Raw genomic sequence first — 6,659 nt, 5'->3', positions numbered from 1 at the left:
GGGGATCGCAGGTGTGTGGGGATCACAGGGGAGAGAGGATCACTCAGGTGTGTGAGGATCTGGGGAGCAGAGGATCCCCAGGTGTGTGGTCTGGGGGAGAGAGGATCATGCCCAGGTGTGAGGGATCACAGGGGAGAGAGGATCACCCAGGTGTGTGAGAGGATCACAGGGGGAGAGGATCACTTGGGTGTGGGATACAGGGAGAGAGAGGATCACCCAGGTGTGAGGATCACAGGGAGAGAGGATCACCCAGGTGTGTGGGAGGATCCTGAGGGGGGTGTGTGAGGATCACCCGGTGTGAGGATCACAGGGGAGAGAGGATCACAGGTGTGTGGGGATCTGGGGAGAGAGAGGATCTCGGTGTGTGGGGATCACAGGGGGGTGTGAGATCACCGGTGTGTGAGGATCTGGGAAGAGGAGGATCACTTGGGTGTGTGAGAGTCACAGGGAGAGAGAGAGGATCTCCAGGTGTGTGAGGGATCACAGGGGAGAGAGAGGATCACCCAGGTGTGTGGGGATCACAGGGTGAGAGGATCACCTAGGGTGTGTGGGGGATCACAGGGGGAGAGAGGTCACTTGGGTGTGTGGGATCTGGGGAGAGGATCACAGGTGTGTGAGGGATCACGGGAGAGAGATCACTTGGGTGTGTGGGGATCACAGGGGAGAGGATCACTTGGGTGTGTGAGGATCTCGGGGAGAGAGGATCACCCAGGTGTGTGGGGATCACAGGGGAGAGAGGATCCACTTGGGTGTGTGAGGACCACAGGGGAGAGAGAGGATCACTTGGGTGTGTGAGGATCACAGGGGAGAGAGGATCACGGTGTGTGAGATCACGGGGAGAGAGAGGGGGATCACCCAGGTGTGTGAGGATCACGGGGGGAGAGAGAGGGATCACTTGGTGTGTGAGGATCACAGGGGAGAGGGAGGATCCTGGGGGAGAGGGATCGCAGGGTGTGTGAGGATCTCAGGGGAGAGAGGATCGCAGGTGTGTGGGGATCACAGGGGGGGGTGTGGATCACAGGGGGAGAGGATCCCCAGGTGTGAGGATCTGGGGGAGAGAGAGGATCACCCAGGTGTGTGAGGATCACAGAGTGTGAGGATCACAGGGGAGAGAGGATCACTGGGTGTGTGAGGATCACAGGGGAGAGAGGATCCCCAGGTGTGTGGGATCACAGGGGAGTGTGGGGATCACAGGGGAGAGAGGATCACAGGTGTGTGAGGATCACAGGGGAGAGAGGATCACCCAGGTGTGTGAGGTCACAGGGGAGTGTGGATCAGGGGTGTGAGGATCTGGGGGAGTGTGAGGATCTGGGGGGGATCACCCAGGTGTGTGAGGTTCACAGGGGTTGTGGGGATCACTCAGGTGTGTGAGATCACAGGTGTGTGGGGATCACAGGGAGAGAGGATCACCCAGGTGTGTGGGGATCACAATGGGAGAGGATCTTGGGGTGTGTGAGGATCACAGGGGAGAGAGATCCAGGTGTGTGAGATACAGGGGGTGTAAGGATCCCAGGTGTGTGAGGATCGGGACAGTGGTGGGAGGAGGGAGAGGAGGACAGTGGTGGGAGGAGGGAGAGAGGGACAGTGGTGGGGAGGAGGGAGAGGAGAGGGACGGTGGTGGGAGGAGGGAGAGGAGGACAGTGGTGGGAGGAGGAGAGAGGACAGTGGTGGGGAGGAGGGAGAGGGAGAGGGACAGTGGTGGGAGGAGGGAGAGGACAGTGGTGGGAGGAGGGAGAGGGAGAGGACGGTGGTGAGGAGGAGGAGAGGAGAGGACAGTGGTGAGGAGGAGGAGAGGAGAGGAGTGGTGAGAGGAGGAGAGGAGAGGACAGTGGTGGGAGGAGGGAGAGGAGAGACAGTGGTGGTGGGAGGAGGAGAGGAGAGGACAGTGGTGGAGGAGGGGAGAGGAGAGAGGACAGTGGTGGGGAGGAGGAGGGAGAGGAGAGAGGACAGTGGTGGGAGGAGAGGAGAGGACAGTGGTGGGAGGAGGAGAGGAGGACAGTGGTGGGAGGAGGGAGAGAGAGGACAGTGGTGGGAGGAGGGAGAGGAGAGGACAGTGTGGGGGAGGAGGAGAGAGGGACAGTGGTGGTAATGAGGATGGGTCAAGACACAACAGAATCTTTGGTGAATTATCTCTGGTAAATGTTATAGAGACCACACTCTTCCTTGTGTATGGACGAGAAAGCTTTTGGAGTATATTATCGGAGGAAGTAGTAGAGGCTCTTATTTTATGATAATTTAAACAAATATTATTTACTTTACAATAGATGATATACGATATTTCTCTGTCTTTGATTATATAATGATAAAGTGATCGTTGATGCCTAATTTTTGGTTAATTATCTGTAGTGTTAAAATAGGTTACATTACAGCCGGTGAAAACACAAGTTACTGAGTGTTACCTCAGTGGTTCAACCATCGTCGAATAACCTGAGGAATTACCCTCTCTTGGAATGGCTCGAAGGGCGGGGACATGAGATATAACCCGGGGAAGAGAGAGAACTTCTTGGTTTGAGGAAATATAAAACGAGAGAAAAGAGAGAAGAAATGCAGTACGAGGACAAAGAAAGAAGACCTCCAGGATGGTGACTGGAGTTAGAAGTAGCCGGGCTGGAAACATATAGAGTTGGTAGGGAGCAATAACCTGAGAGCAGAGGACTGGTGTGATATAGCCAGAGAGAATAGCCGTCTGAAATAGCCAATGAGTGTCACAGGTCTTACTTAGGTAGTTTGAGAGAATAAAGATCGTTAAATAAAGTTTAATAAGAAGATAACAAAATTGGATTTTTTTGGAAGAGACGTGAAAGAACATTAGGTGTGTGTGTGTGTGTGTGTGTGTGTGTGTGTGTGTGTGTGTGTGTGTGTGTGTGTGTGTGTGTGTGTGTGTATGTATCTCGTCCACTGGAAAAACAAAACCATTTAAAGGAGAGACCGAAAAACGGAACAAAAATGAAAAAGAAAAACGGACGAAAGGAGATAGAAAAAATAAAAAAGAAGGAGGAGAAGCAGCGACTGAAGGAAGGGAGAAAAGGAACGAAAGGAAGGAAGGAAGGAAGGAAGGAAGGAAGGAAGGAAGGAAGGAAGGAAGGAATAGGGTAATAGGAAAGATTCAGTCAATAAGTAGATAAGAACTGACTTAATGTTGAGACAGAAAAAAGTGAATATGTATCAGAGGACAGTGCAGTGTTTCTTATCATGTGTGATCTTATAACGTTTACAACAGAGACCTCCTACGTACATGCATACATGCATGCATCATGCATGATACATGCATGCATGCATGCATGCATGGAAGTACAGGTTTTTGTGTGTTTGTGTGTGTGTATGTATTGTTTTTTGTGTGTTTGTGTGTGTGTGTGTGTGTGTGTGTGTGTGTGTGTGTGTGTGTGTGTGTTGTGTGTGTGTGTGTGTGTGTGTGTGTGTGTGTTTGTGTGTGTGTGTGTGTGTGTGTTTATTATCTCGGTTTTGTACAGCTCTACAACGTGTCAGTTACTGGTTTCTAAAGATAAGTCACCACATCTTATCGTTTCTAATGATTTTAAGGAGATTCTTATCAAACTTTGTCTAACCTGGTTGATAAAGTGACTCTGTTAGGTTGTCAGCTTTGAGGTCTCAACAGAGTGATAACTGACCTGTTATCAAATTCTTAAGATAAGGTTGTTTTCCTGTTTTTATCTGAAGATGTTGAAGATCAGATAAGGGCACCCTTGCCACCTCAATTACCACTGCCACTACCCACCCCTCACTGCTGCCACTACCCCACCTCACTATGGCCACTACCCCCACCTCACTACTGCCACTACTCCCCACCTCACTACTGCCACCACCCCACCTCACTACTGCTACCACCCACCTCTACTGCCACTACTCCCCACCACCACTGCCACTACCCCACCTCACTAATGCTACACTACCCCACCCTCACTACTGCCACTACCCTGACCCTCACCACTGCCACATCACCCCCACCCCACGCCACTACCCCACTACTGCCACTACCCCACCCTCACTACTGCCACCACCCCAACCTCACCACTGCCACTACCCCACCTCACCACTCACCACCCCACCCTCACCACGCCACACCACCCCACCCTCACCACACACCACTCCCCACCCTCACCACTGCCACACCCCCTCACCACTGCTACTACCCCACCTTCACCACTGCCACCACCCCACCTTGCCCTGCCGCTAATCTCCCAACCCTCCTGCCACTACTCCCACCTACCTCTGCCCTACCCCCACCACCACTGCCACTTTGCACCCTCACTACTGCCACTACTCCCCACCACTACTGCCACTACCGCCACCACCACTGCCACTACTCCCCACCTCCTACTGCCACCACCCCCCCACTGAGCCACTCACCCCACCTCACTGCAGCTGCCACTACCCCACCTCACCACGTGCTCAATCACTCCCCACCCTCACCATTGCCATTCACCCCCACCCTCACTACTGCCCTACCCCACCTCATTTCACTGCCACATCTCACTACCCCCACCATACACACATTACCCCCACCTCACTATTGTTATTTCATTCCCCACCATTATTCTCCCCACCTCATTTTATTGCCACTACTCCCCCACCTCATTTCACTGTTATTTTCTCCACCTCATTTCACATTACTACCCCACTCATTAAAGATTACTCCCCACCTCACTATTGTTACTCCCCACAACCACTACTGCCACTACCTCCACGACAATCACCGTCACCATCGCCAATAACAATCAACAGATTAGGTCTGCCCGAACCACCGATTTATACTTAGTGTCCAATAGTCGTCTTCCTTAGTGCCGGAGGTGTGTGTGTGTGTGTGTGTGTGTGTGTGTGTGTGTGTGTGTGTGTGTGTGTGTGTGTGTGTGTGTGTGTGTGTGTGTGTGTGTGTGTGTTAAATTCACAGGTTGACTTCAATGTGTCTTTACAGAGGTTGCTGGGGTTGCGGAGTGAGGTAGGTGGGGGGGCAGAGTGAGGTAGGGTGGGGGTAGAGTGATGTAGGTGGGGTAGAGGGAGGTAGGTGGGGGGTAGAGTGAGGTAGGTGGGGTAGAGGAGTGTAGGTGGGGGTAGAGTGAGGTAGATGGGGGTGGAGTGGAGGTAGGATGGGGGGGGTAGAGGAGGTAGGTGGGGGTAGAGTGATATAGGTGGGGGGTAGGGAGGGGTGGGGGGAGGTAGTGTGTGAGTGAGGGTAGGTGGGGCAGAGAGGTAGGTGGGGGCTGAGGAGGTAGGTGGGGTAGAGTGAGGCAGGTGTGCAGAGGCGGCAGGGTGGGTAGGAGTGGAGGTAGGTGGAAAAGAGTGATGTAGGTGGGGGGTAGGGGTGAAGGAGGTTGATGACGAGGTAGTGGCAAAACTCTCTGTTACCACGTTGTCAAATCTTTTTCTATGATAAGAAAAAATTTCCTCAAAACCTGACAGTTCAAAGGCTCTTAGTCATTTCCAGGAACAGTTGTGATTTATAGATCTCACCCACTTAGGTTGTCACCACTCACATGTTTCTTAATATTTACCAGATTCTCGTAAAATAGTCATCGATTATCAAAGAGTCATTGCATAAGACCAATGATTCTTTGTTCGTTGCAAAAATATTAAAGTTAAAGCGCAAGATATAATTCATTATATATCTTGGACTAATTTTGTTGCTCTACGTATATGAGCAAGCAGTTTGTTCCGGTGTGTTGTATTATTCACTAGATTCTGTAAGTCATTCAAGAGGTCCACCAAAGCATCATCAGCCGAGTCATAGAGAGATTAAAAGTTTCATGTAACTGTTGCAGCAGAAAAATTGATTCGTGTTCCATTATAACTTTGTAGCCCTGGCTCTAAAATATTTGAAGCGCCAAGTCAAATGAGGTGGTTTCGGGTCACTGATGTCGAGGTAAATAAATATATTGTTTATATCCCGAGTTTTGACCTCACCACCATTAACATTGGCAATACAAACAATTTATATCTTCAACAAAAACTTACACCATCATTATAAACCGAATGAGAGAGAGAGAGAGAGAGAGAGAGAGAGAGAGAGAGAGAGAGAGAGAGAGTAGAGAGAGAGAGAGAGAGATTAACATGATATGATAATTCTTGGTTATAGTTGCCAGACGACGGTCGCTGGGCTAAGGCATACTGTAAGACCATATCATAACAAAAATGAAAAAAAAAAACATTAATTATTTATAACTATCAAATAATAATGATAATTGTAATGTCGACTCAAATATTAACACGGAAACCAGCGCCAACACGACAAGTCCTCTGTCAGCTGTGTTCTGTCAGTATCTCGCATATGAAGTGAACTTCCCAGAAAGTCTGACCATTGATCTTGTCCTCTTGTGTGAAAAAATCTGGGAAATCTTGAGAAATGAAGTTGTCAGTGAAGGCGAGGCGTGGAAATTACCTTCTGTGTGATGGCTGGCAGGCATGACAAACTCTGGCCTCTGTCTGGGGGAGTTTCTTGCCTGGCGTCATGGACCCTTTGAGGATTATGTCCGTATATATATAAATATTCCTTTACGCATATGATTACATTCTCTCTGCTGAATAATATATACAGGTATTGCTTTTACTTCCATTACTCCTGTACCTGAGTCTTCACACACCTGATGAGCTCAGACACTATAGCCACTCACAGAGCAATACGTAACCGGAACGAAGTGCCATCA

The sequence above is a fragment of the Homarus americanus genome, unplaced genomic scaffold, assembly GCF_018991925.1.
Source record: "Homarus americanus isolate GMGI-L3 unplaced genomic scaffold, GMGI_Hamer_2.0 scaffold32583, whole genome shotgun sequence".
NCBI classification, from domain to species: domain Eukaryota; kingdom Metazoa; phylum Arthropoda; class Malacostraca; order Decapoda; family Nephropidae; genus Homarus; species Homarus americanus.
Note: the sequence above shows the minus strand (reverse complement) of the source record.